The sequence below is a fragment of the Phacochoerus africanus genome, chromosome 15 (assembly GCF_016906955.1).
Source record: "Phacochoerus africanus isolate WHEZ1 chromosome 15, ROS_Pafr_v1, whole genome shotgun sequence".
In the NCBI taxonomy this organism is placed as follows: domain Eukaryota; kingdom Metazoa; phylum Chordata; class Mammalia; order Artiodactyla; family Suidae; genus Phacochoerus; species Phacochoerus africanus.
In genome coordinates, this window is record NC_062558.1 from 76743395 (window position 1) to 76766591 (window position 23197).

At 39.1% G+C, this 23197-nt stretch overlaps 2 protein-coding genes across 9 annotated transcripts in view; one reads left to right on the forward strand and one right to left on the reverse strand.

The window, feature by feature from the left end:
* P4HA1 (prolyl 4-hydroxylase subunit alpha 1) overlaps positions 1-16247 on the reverse strand; it is a 96823-nt gene extending 80576 nt beyond the window's left edge. The window contains exon 1 of one of the 3 annotated variants that reach the window (XM_047762497.1): positions 16136-16247. The gene's annotated coding sequence lies outside the window, so the exon portion shown is untranslated. Of the gene's footprint in view, positions 1-15582; positions 15773-16135 lie in introns of those variants that run through there. The other 2 variants (XM_047762494.1, XM_047762495.1) reach the window with 2 other exon arrangements.
* The window catches only part of NUDT13 (nudix hydrolase 13), a 39428-nt gene continuing 31275 nt past the window's right edge, over positions 15045-23197 (forward strand). Inside the window, exons 1-2 of one of the 6 annotated variants that reach the window (XM_047762503.1) lie at positions 15052-15179; positions 18480-18533. The gene's annotated coding sequence lies outside the window, so the exon portion shown is untranslated. Of the gene's footprint in view, positions 15180-15912; positions 16634-18479; positions 18534-23197 lie in introns of those variants that run through there. The other 5 variants (XM_047762500.1, XM_047762501.1, XM_047762508.1 and 2 more) reach the window with 5 other exon arrangements.

The window sequence follows — 23197 nt, forward strand, 5'->3', positions numbered from 1 at the left end:
TTTTTGTTTTTATTGTCAATACTCTAAGAGGTGGACCTGAGAAGATGTTGCTGTCATTTATGTCGAGAGTGTTTGACCTATGTTTTCCTCTAAGAGGTTTATAGTATCTAGTCTTACATCTAGGTCTTTAATCCATTTTGAGTTTTTGTGTATGCTGTTAGGGAGTGTTCTAATTTCATTCTTTTACATGTGGCTGTCCAGTTTTCCCAGCACCACTTAATGAACAGGCTGTCTTTTCTCCATTGTATATTCTTGCCTCCTTTGTCATAGATGAGTTGGCTGTAGGTGTGTGGGTTGAATTCTGGGCTTTCTATCCTGTTCCACTGACCTATATTTCTGTCTTTGTGCCAGTACTATACGGTTTTGATGACTGTTGCTTTGTAGTATAGTTCAGCCCTATATAGCATTACTCCAAATTACTGTGCCAACCTAAGGTAATTAATAAAAATGTGGATAGCCCTGTATAGCAGTGGTTCTAAACTTTAGCTGTATAAGATCAGCTAAAGATCAATGGACTTAGATAATATATGCAAGTTCTCAAGTGGTGATGCTGCTGCTGCTGCTACTCTGAGGATCACACTTTGAGAACCACTGGATACAAACACCCCTTGAAATCGATGCTGCTGCTGCTGCTGCTACTCTGAGGATCACACTTTGAGAACCACTGGATACAAACACCCCTTGAAATCACACAAAAGGTGTTCTCTGCCTTTAAAATACATTTTACTTTGACTTATTTTCTGAAAAAATGCCACTGAATTTCCAATTACTCTAGGGAATGGTTCCTCTACTCTGTTTTAATACTATGTCTCATTCACATCCTTTCACAGACTTTAAGTGACATGTTAATAGTCAGGCATAACTTCATCAATCACAGGTTTTTAAAACATAATGGTTTCTTTACTTATGATGTCTCACTTCCATTCATTAACCACCTCCATTCAGTTAGCAGTTTGCCAAGCAAATCATTATAAGCAACTAACAGTGAAGCATCCCAAAAGACATTAGGATTTTATTAAAAATAGTAAGATATAAATGCCATCTGTTCTAAATTCTCAAACAAGCTTAGAACAGAATTTAAATGGGTTAAAGATGCAATCTCTTTTAAGAGAAAGGTAAATCTCAGTTCCTTGAGAAGACTTGATGAAGGGAAGGAAGGAAGGATGGAAGGGATGGAGGTAGGAAGGAAGAAGGAAAAAGAAAAGAAAGCCAGGAGTTCCCATTATGGCTCAGCAGAAACGAATCCACCTAGTATCCATGAGGATGTGGGTTCGAACCATGGCCTTGCTCAGGATCTGGTGTTGCCGGAGCTGTGGTATAGGCTGCAGACGTGGCTCAGATCCCCCACTGCTGTGGTTGTGGTGTAGGCCAGCAGGTATAGCTCCCTAGCCTGGCAACTTCCATATGCTGCAGGTGCAGCCCTAAAGAGAAAAGAAAAGAAAAAGAAAAAAAAAAAGCTAAAGAGTCAAAGATACAATTATAAATTTATACTGAAATAAAATTTAGTGCTGAAACATTATAGATAAATGATAATATTTTTGTTCTTGATTGGTGGTAGGTTCATGAGTATTTACTTTTTATAATACATGTATATTACATACAATGGTTGATATGGATGAATGTAAGATTTGTAAAACTGTAAGAAAAAAAAACACATGGAAAAGAGCCTCCTGGGAAACACATTCTCAGGTAGTCCTGAATAAAAACAAATTGCAAAGCGTACTATTTATCTAAAATTTTCCCACAGTCCTTCTTCTAGGAAATCCAGTCCCACATACAGATCAATCAAACTTAGGAAAAAGATTTTAAAACAGTTCTAACACATTGCATATATTTACAACTCTTGAGTTATTAGGATTCATTAAATTGTAATGTTCAAGTTATTCAATGAATTACTAGAACAGGGCATCTGGCAAATAATTCTATTAGATTTTTGGTCTAATATTTTTCTTCCAAGAAAAAGACTAACATTTAAAAGTTTGTCCTTCACAGACAAATCATTCAAAAATTATTAAGACAGACTAAAGAATGCTTGATATCCTAATCTAAACTTTCTCAGACACGAAAAATTTTCCACAGGGCTCCTAACAGTCTGTCTCTCCACACCTTTGACAACTGTTCCAAACCTTCTTTTGGAAGGCTCCAGCTTTAAGTTTATTTTTCCTCATACAAATTCCATATTCAACTGTTGGTTTTCCTGACATCTGTGTTAGACTTTAATCTTTTTGACAGTTTTTCTGTGCAAAAGACCAACACACATTTAGGCTTCTAGTTCAGGCCACTGCAATGTGGTATATGCATCAAGACGGCGTATCACTGCCATATAAGCAGAATGGATTTTCCAAAATAACCAAGAGTAATTACTAAGAGAATTAGTTATATTTCTGTTCTTCCCTATAATCCCTCTGCAAACTGCCATTTGTTTTCACTTAAATCCATGAATTCCAGTCATACTTCCCATAGAAAGTGAGCTACATCTCTAGTACATACTTACAGTCTGATGGAGAAGTGCTTTAATGGTATGACCAACTTTTCTATCAAAAACTCAGAAATCATACTAGCCTCTCCCACAATTGTTTGTAATTCAGCAGGAGACCCAGCCGTTGGCATCATTCCAGTTGAACAGCAGTTGAGGATTTGACTGGAAAGAAGCTTTAAATCAAGATATTGCCCTAACTAAAAGTCCTAACTAACAAGCTGCCTTTTGGAGGTTCTTCCTAAATTCAGAGTTTTCCCCTCTTAGGAATTAGCTGAAGATAAGATTATTTCAAAAGCACATTTTTCCCTATTTGGCACCTCAACGGCTCCTACTCTTCTGGAAACTGCCTCCTTCCACTTTTTTTTTACTGCCCCACTCTGCCTTTCATTCATCCTAATAGTTTTAGCAGCCATGTTATATAGCATGATACTTCTTCCCAAACAAGTTCAAAGTTCTTTGCTAGAAAACTTGAAAATGAAACCAAGAAGTGGCAGGCACTCTTTGAACGCCTGAACTATTTCATAAATACAGCTCAGGAGAAGTTAGGGAGCAAGTTTTGGCATATACAGGTCAAAAAGTGAATGAAGCTTATCTGGAAAGATTTTTAAATGAAGCAGGTATGCAGAGAGGAAGACAAGAGACACAAGAAAACATTCTGATGTTCCAGTTATTCTTAAAACGTAATCACACTCCTGACTTCTGTTAAGACAACTACCTAGACCCACAATACTAAAATGAATTCAATCTGGACTAGTATGAGTTGGGTCTCTGTTTAACCCAGAGTCCTAATTTATAGTTTCTCTAATCAACCCTTTAGTTAATATTTTTATAGGCAAACTAAATAACAAGGTAAATAACTCTCATATATTTACCTCTCTCTATTCCCCTGCACCAGAAAGCAATATTTTTCAATGACCTTTTATTTTGTTTTTGTTTTCTGGCCATGCCTGCAGCATGGGGAAGTTCCAGGGCCAGGGATTAGACCCAAGCCACAGCCATGACAATGCGGGATCCTTAACCCACAGTGCCACTAAGGGAACTCCCAATCTTTTAAATGTTTTTAATTTTAGAGATCCAATAAATGGTACTTCTGTATCTGAGGTATAAGGTTTAAGAACGCATGGGATTTTACAGGGGTTTTTTTTGTTTTTTTTTTTTTTGTCTTTTTGCTATTTCTTTGGGCCGCTCCCGCGGCATATGGAGGTTCCCAGGCTAGGGGTCTAATCAGAACTGTAGCCACTGGCCTACACCAAAGCCACAGCAACTCAGGATCCGAGCCATGTCTGCAACCTACACCACAGCTCACGGCAACGCCAGATAGTTAACCCACTGAGCAAGGGCAGGGACCGAACCAGCAACCTCATGGTTCCTAGTCGGATTCGTTAACCACTGCGCCACGACGGGAACTCCTTTACAGGATTTTTTAAAAAAGATTTAAATTGGGTTCACAACTGAATTTAAAATCAATATTTAAAGTTTCTGTTTCATCTAGGAAAGTCAAGCTCCCTTAAACCAGAAACATTTTAAAAATAAATGTAGGCTGAGAGGAAGGTTTGAGAAAGAAATGAATCTTATTTATAATTAAATTGGTACCATGCCTCACTGACTTTTAAACTATGTACTTTAAACCGTATGCTATACCTTTCAACTATTTCAAACACTTTTAGTTAGCAATGCATATATTTCCCAATATAGGCTCTAAGGTCAGGATTCCTATTCCCAGAAGAGGAAAAACTTTTCCATGAGTGATACCAAGAGCCCACAATTTAGCAAAATTTATCAATAATATCCACTTTCATTTGGTGGTCCCTTTAACAGGTAGAAGAATAAGCAAAAGGGTAAGGTATCAAATATGAGACCAAATATGAGATCAAACACTTGACCACCAGCCAGTAATAAAAAATCAGCAATACCTCAGACGAAAGTGCCTTGGACAATACTGACACACAGGAGACACTTAAGAAATGTTACTTCCTTTTTTTTTTGTCTTTTTGCCTTTTCTAGGGCCGCTCCTGCAGCATATGGAGGTTCCCAAGCTAGGGGTCTAATGGGAGCTGTAGATGCCGGCCTACACCAGAGCCACAGCAACTTGGGATCCAAGCCTCGTCTGCAACCTACACCACGGCTCAAAGCAATGCCGGATCCTTAACCCACTGATCGAGGCCAGGGATCAAATCCGCAACCTCATGGTTCCTAGTCGGATTCGTTAACCACTGAGCCACAAAGGGAACTCCAAGAAATGTTACTTCTTGATGTGGAGCAAGAACTCAAGAATAGCTAGATTTGTTGCCAAGGGTATCTCAAGGGACATAGAAAAAGAAGAGACTTGGAGAACTGTGGGAACCAAGGCAACCTCAATTCTAGGTTAAGGCAGTGAGAAGGACCAAGTAACCCAGTCTACTGGCAAACAGATGCAGAGTCTATATAATTTAGAAATTTGAGTGGGAGAAGAAAGTGGACAGAGGCAGTGGAAGGGGAAGGGAAGAAGGAGAAAAAGTGAACATTAAATTATTCATACTTTCCTTGTTGCTGATAAATGCTGGTATTACCACACACATATCAACACAGTCTATATTTCTCCTTTTAAGAATTTGCAGTATCTTCTCTGGGTTGTATAAACTTGTTATATTAATGAAACTGTGTATTTCATAACAGGAATATCAGTAAGTATTAGAAGATTTTTAAAAAGCAGTAATATAAAAAGCAGCAATCCTTTAGAGACAAACTTTTTTCTTTTTTTTTTCTTTGTCTTTTTCTCTTTTCTTGAGCCGATCCCGCAGCATATGGAGGTTCCCAGACTAGGGGTCTAATCAGGGCTGTAACCACCGGCCTATGCCAGAGCCACAGCAATGCCAGATCCGAGCCTCGTCTGCGACCCACACCACAGCTCATAGCAACACTGGATCCTTAACCCACTGAGCAAGGTCAGGGATCGAACCCACAACCTCATGATTCCTAGTCAGATACGTTAACCAATGAGCCACGACAGGAACTCCCAGAGACAAACTCTTAAAACTAAGTTTGTTTTCTAACCTGAAGACTGCTTACACTATACATTGGTAAGTTTTAAAGCCTGATTTCTACGTTTAAAGATATACTTGGACATATATGTAAAAACTTTAAAACTTGGAGTTCCCGTCGTGGCGCAGTGGTTAACGAATCCGACTAGGAACCATGAAGTTGCGGGTTCGGTCCCTGCCCTTGCTCAGTGGGTTAACGATCCGGCGTTGCCGTGAGCTGTGGTGTAGGTTGCAGACGCGGCTCGGATTCTGCATTGCTGTGGCTCTGGCATAGGCCGGAGACTACAGCTCCGATTGGACCCCTAGCCTGGGAACCTACATATGCCGCGGGAGCGGCCCAAGAAATAGCAAAAAGACAAAAAAAAAAAAAAAAAACTTTAAAACTTTATATAATAATTAAAAGAACTAAAAAATGAGAGTTGGGACCTCAGTCAATTCTCTTCATTCAACTTCTGCATTTTAATAAACATTTCAATAGAAAATTTGTATTTTGATAAATAAACAAATAAGAGCTAAAAAACAAAGTCAAAGGAGCACTAAAGGGACAAACTGAATTGCTAGAATTAGCAAAATGCAAGGTCCTGCTCTATCAGGACACTATATCCAAACACTAGTGATATAACACAATAGAAGATAATATGAGAAAAATAATGTATCTATAGATACCTGCGTCACTTTTCTGTATAGCAGAAATTAAGAGAACACTGTAAATTAACTATAATAAAAATTTTTAAAAGAATTAGCAAAATGCAAATGCTCTACTAGTTGGCAATCCTTTTTGCTCCAAAACAAATTACAACTCTTTTTGATTTACACAGGAAGTCCTGATAAGACAACTTTATTGTCTTTGCCACCCTAAGATACAAGTGGGAAATAAAAGTCTGCACAATATACATTTTAGATTTTTTAAGCTTAAATAAGGAATGTGAGGTATACCACACTCTTCCAAAAGCAGAATTTGATGAAACTTCATTAAAGACTGAATTTTTAAAGCAAGTTATACTACTTGAAAAATAATCATTTAGAAAAAAAGCAGCATTCCCTTTAGACAAGGACATTTTTATACAAATTAAGAACCAATCACAGGTAGAAATTTTAAAAGTATCTCATTTGCAACAGCACCAAATATATTAAATACCTGGGAATAAACTTTAAAAAACTTTAAAGTGACCCTAAAATTAACTCATAATGGATCAAAGATTATTTTTAAATTTAAAACTATAATCCTCTTAGGAAAAAAACCTTGATTAGGCATTTAGACATAACACCTAGGGAATAGTTTCTCAGATATAACATCTAAAGCACAAGAAGCCAAAGAAAAAATTAAATTGGACTTTATCAAATTTAAAACTTGTTCTTCAAGAGAGTGAAAAGACAACCCACAGTATGGGGAAAATATTAAGTTATACTTCTAACACAAGTTTAGTACTCAGAATATATACAGAACTCTTAGAACTCCATAATAAAGATGATCCAATTTTTAAATGGGACAAGGATTTGGAGACATTTCTCCAAAGAAAATACAAATGGCCAATAATTACATGAACAAACACAACACATCATTAGTCATTATAGAAATGCAAATCAAATACCACTTCACAGCCCCTAGGACAGTTGTAGTAAAAAAGAAAATAACAAGTGTTGACAGAGATGTGAGGAAACTGGAACACTCATACATTGCTGATGGGAACGTAAAATGGCGTAGCTACTCTGGAAAACAGTTTTTCAGTTCCTAAAAAAATCAAACATAGAGGTACCTACCATATGACCCAACAATTCCACTCCTGGGTCTATACCCAAAAAAATGAAAGCACATACCTACAGGAATACTCACACATGAATGTTCACAGCAGCATTGTCAAAAACAGCTGAAAAGGTGGAGACCCAAATGTCCATCAAATGATGAATGAATAAACAAAATATGGATATATCCATACAATGGAATACTATTTGGCCATAAAGAGAAATGAAGTACTGATACAGGCTACAACACATAAGAACCTCAAAAACATTATGCTAAATGAAAAAAACTCATTAGTGGTTGGTTGCCTAAGGCCGGGAGAGTGGAAAGAGTAACTGCTGATGAAACTGGGGTTTCTTTTTGGAGTGATAAAAAAGTTCTAAAATTGATTGTTCTGACAGTTGCAAAACTTTCAGCATGTATTTAAAGCCACTGAATTGTACACCTTAAGAGTTAAATTGTTTAGTAATGTAAATTATATTTCAAAAAAATGTTTTTAAAAAAGAAATCAACATAAATTCTCATTTCACTAGGTAAATCTAGGAGTAGGAATTCTAGGTTTTATGGTAAACATATGTTTACCCCTATAAAGAACTGCCAAACCAGTTGTACTGCCATCAGCAGTGGATGAAAGCTCCAATTGCTCTACATTCTCATCAACATTTGGTATTGCTATTTTTTTTCCTTCATTTTTCTTAATGTCTTAATTGTTTCACGAAGTATATATTGATATCTCATTGTGGTTTTAATTTGCAATTCTGCAGTTACTACTGATGTTTAATATCCTTTGGTATGTTTATTTGCTGTCCATATATCTTCTTTAGTAAAGTTACTATTTAAATCTTTTGTCAATATTTTGATTAGGTTGTTTACTTACTATTGAATTTTGTGAGTTCTTTACATACTCTGGATAGAAGGCTTTTGTCAGATATGTGATAGGGGAACATTTAGTCCCAGTCTGTGACTTGTCTTTTCACTCTCATAACACTATTTCAAATACTAGTTCTTAATTTTGATGAAGTTGAATTTACCAATTTATTAATTTATGGATTATGCTTTTGGTGTTCAATATTTTGGTAACTTAAGAAATCTCTGCCTAACCCAAGATCAAGAAGATTTTGTCTTATATTTTCTTTAAGTTATTTTCTAGCTTTAGGTCTTATCTCGGGGTCTATGAACCATTTCGAACTAGTTTTTGGATAAAGTGTGAGGTCTTTTTGCATTAAGGCTGTAAAAAAGAAAAATATTCTAGGGAGTTCCCGTTGTGGCATAGTGGAAACGAATCCGACTGGTATCCATGAGGATGTGGGTTTGATCCCTGGCCTTGCTCAGTGGTTCGAGGATCTTGCAGTGAGCTGTGGTGAAGGTTGCAGATGAGGCTCTGATCCTGAGTTGCTATAGCTGTGGCATAGGCCAGCAGCTGTAGCTCTGATTAGACCCCTAGCCTGGGAACTTCCATATGCCACAGATGCAGCCCAAAAGAAAAAAAAAAGCCAAAAAATATTCTATTTTGATGTTTGAGTGATGACTCTCTTAAAGCCCCACTTCCCTCTCCCTTTTGCCCCAGATCTGAGTAAGTCAATAAAAAAGCAAGCCATTCCCTTCTTTGGTATCAGTTGGAAGTTAAAACCATGTAAATCTTACACATGGGAACTAGCACATGGGTTTATCCTTCTAGTCACAATAAAAATTAAACCCAACCACCCTGCTTCATTTTGCTTCATTCTGGATTAAACCTAAACCCTGTCCTTGAGGAATCCTTTTGCAGTTGACTGTATGAGTAAGCTTTATTTCACATTTCAAATCCACTGGTGCATTTGTTTTTTGTTTGTTTGTTTTGTCTTTTTAGGGCCAAACCCACAGCATATGGAGGTTCCCAGGCTAGGGGTTGAATTGGAGCTACAGCTGCTGGCCTACACCACAGCCACAGCAATGTGGGATCTGAGCCTTGTCTGCGATCTATACCACAGTCCACGACAATGCTGGATCCTTAACTCACCGAGCAAGGCCAGGGGTCGAACCCACATCCTCATGGATACTAACTGGGCTCATCAGCCACTGAGCCACAACAGAACTCCCCTTGGTGCATTTGTGTCATTTGTCACAACACTTACATAAATTCCTGGGCAAGGGGCTGCCCAGTGCCTGATTTAGCATATAAGGTACCCAAATAAGAGATTTTTTGAACATCCAACTATTCTGGATCATACTTTCTGTATTGAATTGCCTTAATATCTTTGTCAAAAACAAACTGTTTTGTGTATCTTCTCTTTTTCCTCCAGTACCACACTGTCTTAAGTACTGCAGCTATACAGTAAGTTGAAATCAGCAGTGAGTTTTCCAACTTTTTTGCTCTTTTTCAAAATTATTTTGCCTTTTCTAGTTCGTTTTCCATATCAATCTTAGAATAAGCTTGTCGGTTTCTGTAAGAAATCCTGCTGGCATTTGAAATGGAACTGCATTAAAGTTATAGGTCAGTTTGGGACAAAAGGATATCTCAACGATATTGAGTCTTCCAATCCATGAATATGGTATATTTCACCATTTGTTTAGGTCTTCTCTAGTTTCTCTTATCACTGTCTTATAATTTTCATTATACAAACCCTGCACATATTTTGTAAAGTTAATACTAAATATTTCATGGGTTTGGGTGCTATTGAGATGGTACTTTTAAGTTCCAAGTATTCATTGTTATTATACAGAAATAGATCTTCTGTCCTTCAACCTTGCTGAATTCACTTATTAGATCTAGAGCTTTTTTGAACAACCTTTCAGACTTTCTGCATAAACATTGTGTCCATGAGTAGAGACAGTTCTCGCTCTTTGAAACGCACTGTTAAAAGAATGAACACAAGCCACACTCTGGTAAAAATATTTCCCTATCACATATGTAGCTATTCCACTCCTAGATATTTATGCAAGAGAAAAGAAAGTATATATCCCTCCAAAGGCTTATGTGTGAATGCTCATTACAGCTTTATTTATAATAGTTAAAAGCTGAAAATAACCCAAATGTCCACCAACTAGTAAATGGACCAAAAAAATTTTTGTAGTATATCCATAAAATATAATGCTACTTAACAATAAAAAGGAATGAGGATATAACAGTATGGATAAATTTCAAAATAATTATGCCGAGTGTAAGAAGTCAGATACCCACAAAAAAAGTACATACTGCATGTTCCATTTACAGAGAACTCTAGAAAATATAAACAAATATTTTTTTGGCTGTGCCCATGGTATGCAGTTGTCCCTGAGATGGGACTGAGCCTGAGCCATAGCAGTGACAATACCAAATCCTTAACCACTAGGCCACCTGGGAACTCCCCAAATAAATCTGTCAGAAAAAGATCAATGGTTACCCAGAGATGAGGAAAGGACAGGAAAGGAGCAGGAGGGAGGGACTATGAAGGGTCAAGAGGAAACTCTTGAAGTTGTTGAATATGTTCCTTATCTTCACTGTGTCTACAATCTCAGAGGTGTACACTTTTGTCAAAATTTACTAACTGTACACTGCAAATATGTGCAGTTTACTATGCATCAAGTACACCTCAATAAAGCAGTTACAATACACCAATTACTTTATTAGTAATCATCCTTTACATCTTACATTCGTGTGTTATTTACTTATAAAACACTGCCACTTAGTAGCTGTGATTACTGTTAACAAATAATACCATTACTTAAGATTTTTCAAAAATTCAAACACAGTAGGAAGTTATCTTATGGTGAAGCAGGTTAAGGATCCAGCAATGTCACTGCAGCAGCTTGGACTGCTGCTGTGATGTGGGTTTCATCACTGGCCTGGGAACTTCCACATGCCCCAGGTGTGGCCAAAACAAAACAAAAAATCCTTGTCACAGCAGTAACAATGCCAGATCCTAAGCCACTAGGCTACCAGCCTTGGAGATCCAGTGTTCAGTGTTGTCACTGCAATGGCTTGGGTCTCTGCTGTGTCTCAGGTTCAATCCCTGGCCCAGGAACTTTCACATGCCATGGGTGAAGCCAAAAAATAATAATAATAATACAGAGAGAAAGAAAACTGGTTAAAGTTTGCCATAGCTAAACAACTGGATAAAATAAACCACTAAATTACAGCCTTTTCCTCACACATATAATGGAGCAACAATTCAAATGTCCAACAAGAGAGAAAGGATAAGGATATTAATTTGATATATTATAGCATCACTATTCAAATGGAAAACATGTAAACCAAAACATGGACACATTTACATAAAACACTAAGCAGGATGGGGAAGAAGTCCAAGAAAATACTCATTCACTTATGACAATTATGTAAGAAGAATAAATCTCTATACTGCATTTTTTGCCAAAGCAAAACAAAATATACCAATAGTCATACTGACCATCCAAAGCAAGATTAGGAAAAGGAATGTTTGTCATCATATTAAGTTCAAGTGCTGGTGTAACCTTAATGAAGTCCTTTGAGTTTCTTTAGTTTTTATTGAGGCACAATATTTGGCTAGAGGAAAGCTAATGAGAGGATAGCTTAAATTTATACAAATAAATTTCATTGAGTAGAAATATGAATGAAGATTTAACTAGTTTCACAAATATACACACTTTATTTGGCTTTTTTCTAATATATTCATTTATTACACACACATGCACCATTATGATGTAATTACAAGATTCGGGATCTCCCTGTAAGAAGAGCAATAAAGCATAATGCCAAGGGCTTGTGCAATTTATTTTTCTTTACCTTCAAGTATTTTCCACTTTCAGAGCAGAAGCAAAGATATGTTACAATATATAGGGGGGTCAGGGGAGGCCAATATGATATATGATTACCTAGGCAATTTAGTAATTCAACAATTCTCCAACTATCTTATAAACTTTTGTTAAACCCCTTTTTAGCAAAAGTTTATTTGGGTCACCTACACAATCAAATCCAGTCAGACTTACAAGCTCAGACCAACTTTCAAAAAATACTCAAGAAATCCTGCATCAAGATACCTATATGCCTTTAAAGATTAATTCTGTATCTCTTTTATTTTTTAGTTCTCATAGGGTTAGGGTTTTAGTTTAAAGATGCACTTTTGGAGGGAGAGAGTATCTGTAACTGATGACTAAAATTCTACACATATGTGTGTACTTGCATAGAATTTAGTCACCCAGGGTCCACCCCTTCTATCAGATTCTCCCCGGACCTCATGACCTCAAAATAGGTTTAGAATTGCTACTATGAATCTCACAGGGGCACTTTTCAAATTTAAGAGATGTAAGTATATGCCAGTTGATAACTGCTAAGTAAAATAAGGCATTACTTCTACAGAAGTGAAGGCTCACAAGCTTTATGGCTGCATCTCTGGAATAAAAGAGGAGCTTGGAGTTCCCGTCGTGGCGCAGTGGTTAACGAATCCGACTAGGAACCATGAGGTTGCGGGCTCGGTCCCTGCCCTTGCTCAGTGGATTAACGATCCGGCGTTGCCGTGAGCTGTGGTGTAGGTTGCAGACGCGGCTCGGACCCCGAGTTGCTGTGGCTCTGGCGTAGGCCGGTGGCTACAGCTCCGATTCAACCCCTAGCCTGGGAACCTCCATATGCCACGGGAGCGGCCCAAGAAATAGCAGCAACAACAACAAAAAAAAAAAAAAAAAAAAGAGGAGCTTAAGGAGTTCTCATCATGGTGCAGCAGAAACAAATCTGACTAGTATCCATGAGGAGGCAGGTTCGATCCCTGGCCTCGCTCAGTGGGTCAAGGATCCAGCGTTGCCATGAGCTATGGTGTAGGTCGAAGATGAGGCTTGGATCCCACATTGCTGTGGCTGTGCTGCACGCTGGCAGCTTTATCTCCAATTCAACCACTAGCCTGAGAACTTCCATATGCCTCAGGTGTGGCCCTAAAAAGCAAAAAAAAAAAAAGAGCTTGAATATATTTGCCCTGTGAAAGATACTTGTCAGTACACAACTCCTTACCAAAAAGCCAAGATTCGAGTGTAACAACCTGGACTACCCTGGTAAGATGAATTCTTTTTTTTTTTTTTTTTTTTTTTTTGCCTCTTACGGCACCACCTGAGGCATATGGAAGTTCCCAGGCTAGGGGTTGAATCAGAGCTGTAGCTGACAGCCTACACCACAGCCACAGCAGCTGGGGATCTGAGCCTCATCCACATCCTACACTACAGCTCACAGCAATGCCGAATTCTTAACCCACTGAGTGGGGCCAGGGATCAAACCTGCATCCTCATGGATACTAGTTGGGCTCATTACAGCTGAGCCGCAACGGGAACTTCCTAATGCTTTCTTTTTTTAGTAGAATTTTACACTGTCTAAATTTTTCTGCAGTAATTAAGTGTTGCATATTTTTTTTCAATCTGTTTTTTGGCCACGCCCATGATATGTGGAAGTTCCCGGGCCAGGGACTGAACCCATGCCACAGCAGCAACCTTAGCCACTGCAGTGATAACACTGGATCCTTAACCTGCTGCACTGAAAGGGAATGCCTTTCGTCTGTTTTTTTCACATGTTTCCAAGATACAAAATGGTCAACACCATTATCTGCCTACCAAAGTCCCTGGCTTTCAGTACCTCAAAATACAACTCATTTAAAGACATCAAATAGCATTATTCACCTAAAGACACAAAGCAGTCCTTTCCCTAGTAACTAAGTTCAATCTCAAAGAAGCATTTGCCATCATCTACCAAGTAGACTGAAGGCATAATGTTCCAAAACCAAAACTGACATGACTTTTAAAGGCAAGTGACAAAACCTACACTTCTCATAGAAAGAAAAGGTAAAATGTGAAGTTCACAGTTAAGATTTAGAAATTATATTCACAGGCTAAAAGTCAAAGTTAAACAAAAATCACTGAATGTCTACTCAAATTTTAAATCAAGGCAAAACATACTCAAGGTTATTGACTTTCAGCTAAAATATTTCCTGCCTAAGGTATCCATTTTTTTGATAGATACTTGATGAGAAAAATCCCTTTAAAATGTTTTATATATTAGATTCCAGTGTTCCAGCTACAAGGACAGTATATTTCTTATTATTTTAGGTAAAGACTAGCCTCATTCATAAGCTACATCTAAATCTAAAAGGGGAAATACTTTCTTCCCAAAACCTGTATCAAAAAAAAAGAGCCTAAAGTTGATGAAAGAACACTGCTGCCACGTCTTTTCCCTTCCCCCACTCAGAAGTGACTATTTCATCCCTTCAGAGTGCATTCCAAGGGAAAGTCCAAGAGCCACAGCTCTCAGAGAAACAAGAAACAGTTAAGTTGAAATTGGCAAGCCTCGTTCGCCTTTTAGATCAATTCCTAAAAGGAAATCTAGGTTCTTCGTCTCTTAAAGCAAACAGTGCAAAATTCCAAGAATCTTCTCCACTCTGTTGGAAGGCCAAAGACGTTAGTGTCTAAAAACTGAATTGTATTTAATACATTCGATGATTGAGGAGAAATAGTCTCATACTTATGACACCACTCTTCCTCCCCCTGAAAACATACATCTGGGGGCCATTCGCTTAACTCAAAGTTCTCGCACAAACACAGAATTCGATTTCCTGATGGACTTTTAAAAGCATCAAATTCTGCTGGGAAAGAGCAGAGGGGGTGGGGAGGGAGAGCAGCTCATGTACCTTTAAAATTTTTATGTGGCAGAAGGAAGGAAGAAGACTAGCTTCCCGGTTGACTGAGAAATCTGACAGCCGACTTCCCTACCCAGCCGCCCGAAACTCGCCGCCCGGGGCTACGTCTAGCTGCTCGGGCAGCACCGCTGCGCGCAACAGATGAGCCTGAACTTCCCCGGGTATGTCCGCTTCCTAGACCCGACAACTCTTCCGCGGGGGTAAAAACGCCCGAGTGCTTCGGCGTGAGCTCTAAGCTTTAAAATCAGTTCTCCACTGCCACATGCTAACCATCTGCTGATTTGGAGGCCGAAAACCGTCGCGTACCCGTCAGCTTTGCAAGCGAGGACCAGGTAAGAGTGGAGCTCGGGAAAATCAACAGGGTTACCCCTCCTCGGGAAGGAATATTCAAGAAAGTACTGGTTCCCGGGGCGGAGACAGAGGCTGCCGCAGCCCCAACAGTCGGGGACGCCAATCTGGGAGGAGGTGGGAAGGGGAGTACCGAGGAGGGCGGAAGGGCCTCTGGGGCAACCAGGAGGCGCGGGGCGCTGGACCTGGGGAAGGTACAGAGGAGAAGGTACTGCGGTAGTAAACCAGGGAACCCCTGCCCCCGAGCCATCCCACCAGAGAGGGCAGGGACCAGACCCCCCAGAGCCATCCGAAAAGGGCCGCGGCTGCCCAAGAACTTCAGCCTCAGTACCCAACGACTACCCAAGGACTTCATCCTCATTCTCCAAGGTCGGAGAAGCGTCTCACCTGAGAAGTGGCAGGGGAGGGCTGCGCGTTCTCCAGTCCTCTACCGCCTTCACTCAAGCCGGCTCCCTTCCCTAAGCCCGCTGGTGGCTTGACTGGGCAGCAGAGGGAGCCAGTTAGCCCTTTTATAACCTCTAGGCCGCGACGGCAGCGCCAGGGAGGAGGCGACTGCAACCCTCGCTACGTGAGCTCGATCACACCAGCGCCCAGGCGTTTGCGCAGGCGCCCACCCCAGGCCCTCGCCCCCACCCTTTGCCCACGTCCCACGCCCCAGACTCCCCACCAGCTGGTGAAGTCCGGAGCCGAGGGGAGGGGCCGGCGGGCGGGCGTGTGGTGTAGCGCGCCTGCGCAGGGTCCTCGCCACGCCCTTGTTACCGTGGTTACTACGGATTTGCCCCACTCCTTTCAACAGGTTGTTTAGCGCCTGGGTTACGCCATCAGCCTCAGGCTCGGACGACGGAACTCCCAGCAGGGAACTATATTAAATATAAGAATAAGAACATGGGAGTAGAAAATAAGGCAGAAAAGAAGAATCGGGTGGAAAATAACACCGTACCTCATGTCTTGGTATCTCAGCTGTCTTGGTCCTGAGGCTTTTTACTTTACGAACCTCCTTCCTTCACCTACACTCATATGAACCTCGCTCTATCGCTTATCTTTATACTTTATCAGTAGATAGTGCACTGCACGCTCTGGAAATTTTCTGGGTTCAGTTCCCAGCTCAGTCTCGTAAAACTCTGGGCATTAGCTTCTCTGTATCTCAGCTTCCTCTTTTGCAAAATGCGAATGACGTTAGGTAACTCTTAGGATTGTTATGAGAATTAAATAATGTGTATAAAGCATTTAGCACATGCCTAGCACACAGAAAGGGCTTGGTAAATATTAGATTGTGTTATAGCATGTGAGGAATCCAGTGTTGTGTTTGGTCATAGTCCAACCTTTGTCTTAGTCATTATCGTCCTAAAAGAAAGCTTTAGTATCAGGCAGCAGACAATGAAGGAGAAAGGGAAGAAAGCGAAAGTGTCCGTGAAAGAGGAGACTTCTCTAAGACTTGGTAATCATTAAAAATTGTTTTTTCTAAAGTTTTCCATGAATGCTAAAAAGCATAGCAATAGTTAACATTTAACTCTTATCTAGGAGTTGGGGTTGATTATTACAGATACAGCAATAGTCAAAGAGGGGGGTACTTTTCAGAACCCTAGGGAACATAATATAGTGATATAGTGACCCACTAATCAGCAGTTCTTAAAGTGTGGTCTCCAGGTTCACAGGGCAAAATTATTTCATACTGAATCGAAAAACAATGGAATTTTCCAGAGAGTACATGTCCTGTGATAGTGCAACAGATTGCATGCAGAAGAATGAGAATCTTCTATTAGGCTAGATACTAAAGAAATTTGCAGAAATGTAAAATGTCACTCTTCTCACCAAATTATTTTTGCTCTGAAAAATGGTTATTTTTCATTAAAAAATGTTATTTATATTAACATGTAACAGATTTATTATTTATTGTTTTTAAGTGAATTAATATTTTGCATGTTTGTTTTACTCCTAATACAGCAAATGTTGATAGATATGATATGATCCACATAAAAGCTTTCTGGAGTCCTCAGTGCTTTTTAGGAGTGTGAAACAATTATGAGAACAAGTGTTTCAGAACCACTAGTCTAAACAAACAGCAGGGAGCACTTTGACACAGGAGGCAAAGATCTCTTCCACAAATCTTCGTCTCAAGTGAAGCTGTAATCAATCTATCCACTGCCCCTATATAGAGCAGACTCTGAAAATTGCAATTCACCCTGTAAATTAAATAGCTCCAGACCTTAAGGGAGATTTACTGTGAAGATAAGAAAGCTTAGCTTCAGGGGCCATCATTTACACTAGCCCTTTCCAAGACCCTGGAAGGAGCCCCAGCAATATGCTCACACAGCCATATGTTTTTGTAAAATTTTTAAAAGTAAAAATTTTAACTGCAGTCTTTAGACTGCTAATTCTTTCCTCACTGATTTTCCCTCTGTCCTGCTTGCCCTTGTCAGATGGCGTTGGAATGCCTAGAAGTCGTTTTTAAAATTTAACCAAAGGGAATTTGAGTTAGAATACATTTGGTTTGAGTTTAGTGGGATATATTTTTGTAATTCACAGTCACTTCCATGTATAGTTATTTTCAGCTGTCCCATTATATGAGTGGCATCCAAGAAGCCTCCTACCACCCATTGTGCTGACCCACCCAGCACTGTAAAACAAAGGTACAGGGCCAGACGTCATATTCAGATTTGAATGTGTCCTGTGTGCTAGCATCAAAAATGTATGGATAGGGAGTTCCTGCAGTGGCTCAGCAGTTAATGAATCTGGCTAGCATCCATGAGGACATCCGTGCTCAGTGGGTTAAGGATCCAGCATCGTGATGAGCTGTGGTGTAGGTCAAAGATGCAGCTTGGATCCGGCATTGATGTGACTGTGGCATAGGCTGGCATCTGCAGCTCCAATTCGAACCCTAGCACGGGAATTTCCATATGCCACAGGTGCAGCCGTAAAAAGACAAAAAAAAAAAATTAGTAGATAGTGGAGGAGACGCAAAACTTTAAGGAGCCTAAAGATAATCTGTAAGAAAATCTTCCAGTTATTGGATGTATAAATTTTTAATTATTTAGTGCTTATCAATGCTTGGCCAATAAAAGGAAGTTCTTTTGTGAGAATTTAATGAGATTCACAGCAAACTGGTTAGAATGTCATCAGTTTAAAGAAAACTGATGTGCCCTAAATTCTTTTTTTGTTTGTTTACTTGAAATATCTCTTTAATGAGAGAGGTAATTAATATACTTCATTATTTTTGTAAACCTTAGCTTTATACTTTGTGGAAAAACAAAAGTTTAAAGATGTGATTTTACTGGCTGTTACAGGTTTAAAAAAAAAGTGACTGCCCAAATATGAGAGAACTAAATGGAAGATGTGAGGTATGTTTGTACCTACGGGACACTCTGGACATTCATTGTTCAATCCTTTATATCAACCATGATAAAGTTTTCCTTAAAATTGCACTAATAAAATTTCTTTTGTCCTTATTTAACAAAATGTTCTTGCAATCTAATCAGAAGACATCAACTTTTTAATATTTTTAACAAATAGGTTAAAAACTCACTGAAATACTTCATCTGGAAGATTTTTGAACAGGTTAAAAATGTTCCCATTTTTTAATATGCAGATAGGAGTTTTTATCGCTAACATATCATTTTCAACAACAGTATACACAATGGTAAAATATTTCCAAATATCCATTTTCAAAATACACGATTTACTCTTGAGAATCACATTAGTTCTTACTCAAAGTTAAAATGTCAACTTTACCTTTACAGATTATGTTTATTACGTCAAAAATATCTGCCAAACATTGAGTAATAAAAAAAAAAAAAAAAAACTGCCAACTAGCAAACCACCGACAGCCACATGCCTCAGAAACTGTGAATTTGCAATACTAGTCTTATGGCAAAAACACTGAATACCCTGTCTCTTAAGTTGTAAAACCCTTTATTTTACAAAACGTGACTAGTACATACGAAACTTGCTCACAATTACTTCTGCTTCCATTACAGAATGAAGAGTCTTGTGTATTTAAAAATTTGTTTCATTACTGTATTTGCTTCCATTACAGAATGAAGTCTTGTGTATTTAAAAATTTGTTTCATTACTGTATTTGTTTTAAAAGTTGTCCTCATCAATGTCATCTTCTAAAACTTTATGTCCTCCAGCAATGACTTCTTCGTAATGATAGCTTGCCCGTAAAGGGAGTAGAAATGAAAATCACCCTGGATCTATCTCTGTAAGATTACCCTGGACTTCCTTTTATATTCTGCTCAAAATGACTGCTACATCAAGGGTTACACTAATACTATTTTCTCATAAGACATTCTTCTTATTACATAAGTCACTGAGCATTAAAAATAGCTTCTCTAGTCCATTTTTCTTTTAGAGGTTCACTAAGAAAGTGGTCCTGGATACATTCCATTACTGAGTATAAGTAGCGAATTCCATAGGCTGAGACATGCCAGAAACATCTGTACTTCAACTGCTCAGTAAACCACACACATTATCTCATTTCTCCTAATACTTGTTTCCTCAACTTTTCAGTGATGTTTTCAAGGCATCCTCCAGCAGTATTCGTTTTGGGTCTCTCTCTCTCTCATTAGACTGTACACTCTTTGAAGTCCCTGACTTTTCCAGGAATTAGCACAATGTTGATTCATAGTTTAGTAACTTTTTTTTTCTTTGTGCTTAGTCTAGAGCCACTTGCTCATAGGGTACCTTGTACAGAAGCCTGGCACCCAGCACCTCAGACTAGTGTTTCTGTTGCGAAATGGCTGTGGCTGACATTTCAGCTCCATGGGCCATGTGCAAAAGCCCTGAATTCTGGGTTTGTTTTTTTGTTTTTTTTTTTTTAATTGGCTTTTTAGAGCCAAACCTGAAGTATATGGAGGTTCCCAGGCTAGGTGTCGAATTGGAGCTACAGCTGCCAGCCTACACCACAGCCACAGCAGCATCAGATCCAAGCCATGTCTATGACCTACACCACTGCTCACAGCAACACGGGATCCTTAACCCACTGAGAGAGACCAGGGATTGAACCCACAACCTCATGGTTCCTAGTCAGATTCATTTCCACTGTGCCACGACAGGAATGCTGCCCTGAACTTTAAGTCAGACAAATGATCCTATTTGAGATTTTCCCAAATGTAACAACAATCCTAAAAATTTACATGACATGATCAATGATGAGTTGTGAAACTGAAAGAAACTTCTAACTTAACCCTATTAATATCATTTGGTTGCCCAAAAAGGACATTACATATCAAATCTACATGACTACTCAGCCCAATTATCCCTGCTTAGTTAGAATGAGATGAGAGATACCTTGAGGAGAGTAGAAAGGGAATGACATTACTCCCCTTTGAATGGTCAAACATTAGACCATTAGACCTCCATTAAATCTCTTCTTTTAGAATCTGCTGTTGCTGCAGCTGGCATTCAGTTCCTGGCCAGGAAATTTCCATATGCCATGAATGTGGCCATAAAGAGGAAAAAAAGAATTCTTTTACATTTGAAAAACTCATCAATCAATAAATATTTCTTTTAAAAATATTAAAAGCCCTTTATTCTTAGGAAGAGGTTGTGTAGCTATGGTAATAACTAATGAGCAGAAGTGATTCTATTTTTTAATTTTTTTTTACGGCCACACCCACAGCATATGGAAGTTCCCAGCTTCCTGGGCCAGGGATTGAATTGGATTGAATCTAAGCCACACCTTCAGCCTCTGTTGCAGCTGTGGCAACACCAGATCCTTTAACCTGCTGTGCTGAGCTGGGGACTGAACCCGTGCCTCCACAGCCACCCGAGCTGCTGTAGTTGGATTCTTAACCCACTGCACCAAAGCAGAAACTCCAAACAGAAGTGATTTTAAACTCAATTAATAGACAGATGGCCACTCAGCCTTGTGAACAAGCCTCTAAAAAACTAGCCTGTCAGTGACAGCCTCCCACTTTTTAAAGTTAGCCAAAACAGCAACAGCTTGACTCAAGTGAACACGTCTCTAGTGAAATTCAGCCAGTTGTCAACAGTCTCTCCAGCAAAGCAATCATGCTTCCACAGCTGTTGTCAGCCGGCTTTCACCTTTGAAAGGCAGCCAAACCCTGAACTCCATCTTTCACAAAAACTAGATAAGATCAGCAGAGAAACTGTCAAACAAGCATAGTGATTTTCTACACATAGAAAATAATAAATCAACTTTTTAGTTCAGATTTTAAATGATGAGTTTTTTTCCCTCGATATTAAGCGCCTTTTTTGTGTGCCGAACAAAAAGGGAAGTCAAAACATAAGACACAGATCCTGTTATCAAAGGCATCCATACAAATGAAACAATTAGAAATCATTTTAGAGAGTGTATAGTAGTGAATGTGTTGTGAGGATTATAAAATACTACATACTTGTGAGTTAGGAGAATGAATAAATTTGAACTAGATGAAATAGGAAATGGTGGGTAGGTTTTTTAACAGGGAATTAAGATGATGTAAGCAATATTTTAGAAATAGTATGCTATGTGAATCGGAAGTGGCATCTAGATTAGTAATCCAAGATTCATTGAATATTTAAGGAAGGCCTACCATTGGGTCTAAGTCACTGCCTACTGTGTTGTAGAAGAGCAAACTTTAATTAGTCTCTGCTTTAAAAAAGTTTATAACAAGAGTTCCCATTGTGGCTCAGTGGAAAGAGCCTGACTAGTATGACTAGTATCATGAGGAAATGGGTTCAATCCCTGGCCTCACTCAGTGGGTTAAGGATCCAGTGTTGTCTCGAGCTGTGGTGCAGGCCAGCAGCTGCAGCTCCGATTCAACCCCTAGCCTGGGAACTTCCATATGCCACAGGTGCAGCCCTAAAAAGCAAAAAAAAAAAAAAAAAGTTTCATAACCTTATTGAATAGAGTTAAAACCTGTACTTGTGGCAGTGGGAATTCAATCAACATTTCCCTGTTTAGCCAAACAATGCTAAGTGATGGGTATATATTTCCTGCGGTCATAGTACTTAGAGTCCTTTTAAGGAAATTGACAATACAGTTAAATAAATATGTGACAAAGGAAAATGACAAGGTGCTATGGAAGAGGATAATAGGAAGGTCATAGTTTAGATTTATAACAACACAAGGAAAGTGTCTTTGAAGAAGTAACATAAACTGAGACCTGAGTTAGCCAGCTGAAATGCATGAATAAAAGCATTCATTCTAAAGAGAGAACATCGTGTGTGTGGATCCTGTGGCAGGAAAAAGATCGGTTCATTTGAGAGGCAAAAGAAATTCAGTGTGATTGTCCTGCCTAAGCAAGGGAGAAAATGGTATGATTGGTATGCAAAGGCTAAATCATGCAGGGCCTGCTCAGTACTGTAATAAATACAATGTGAAGGCATTGAAGTATTTTAAACAGTGGAGTAATATGTTATTCACCATTAACAAAGTAAAATCATAATATGAAAATGTGAATTTTCCATGTCACTAGACATGGAATGGGCCTAGAACTAGGGGTGTTAGGGACTTCCTTCTTAATCGTAGTAGAGACATGAAAGTCAAGAGATGAGGTATTCCAGAATGTAGCTGAAACTAGAAACCATTCCAGTCACTAACAATCTGTCATTGTAGCATTGAGGAAAGAGGCTGCAATAAGGTAACCAGACCACCTCCATCACGTGGCTTCAATAAGGACACTCACCTTGGCAGGCAGAGTAATGGCCCCTCAAAGATGTTCACATCCTAATCCCTAGAATCTGTTGATATGCTACTTTACACGGCAAAAGAACTTTGCAGATATAATTGAGAATCTTTATATGGGGAAACTAGCCTGGATTATCCAGGTGGGCCCAATATGATTAAATGGATTCTCTAAAGCTGAGACCCTTTCCTGGCTGTGATCAGAAAAAAGAGATGTGAGAATGGAAGCAAGGTCAGATATACAATACGTTGCTGATTTGAAAATGGAGAGAGAGGTGCCTTTAGAAAGCGGAAAAGGCAAAGAATTGGATTCTCTGATAGAGCCTCCAGAAAAGAAAGCAGCCCTGATAATACCTTTTATGTTAGCCCAAT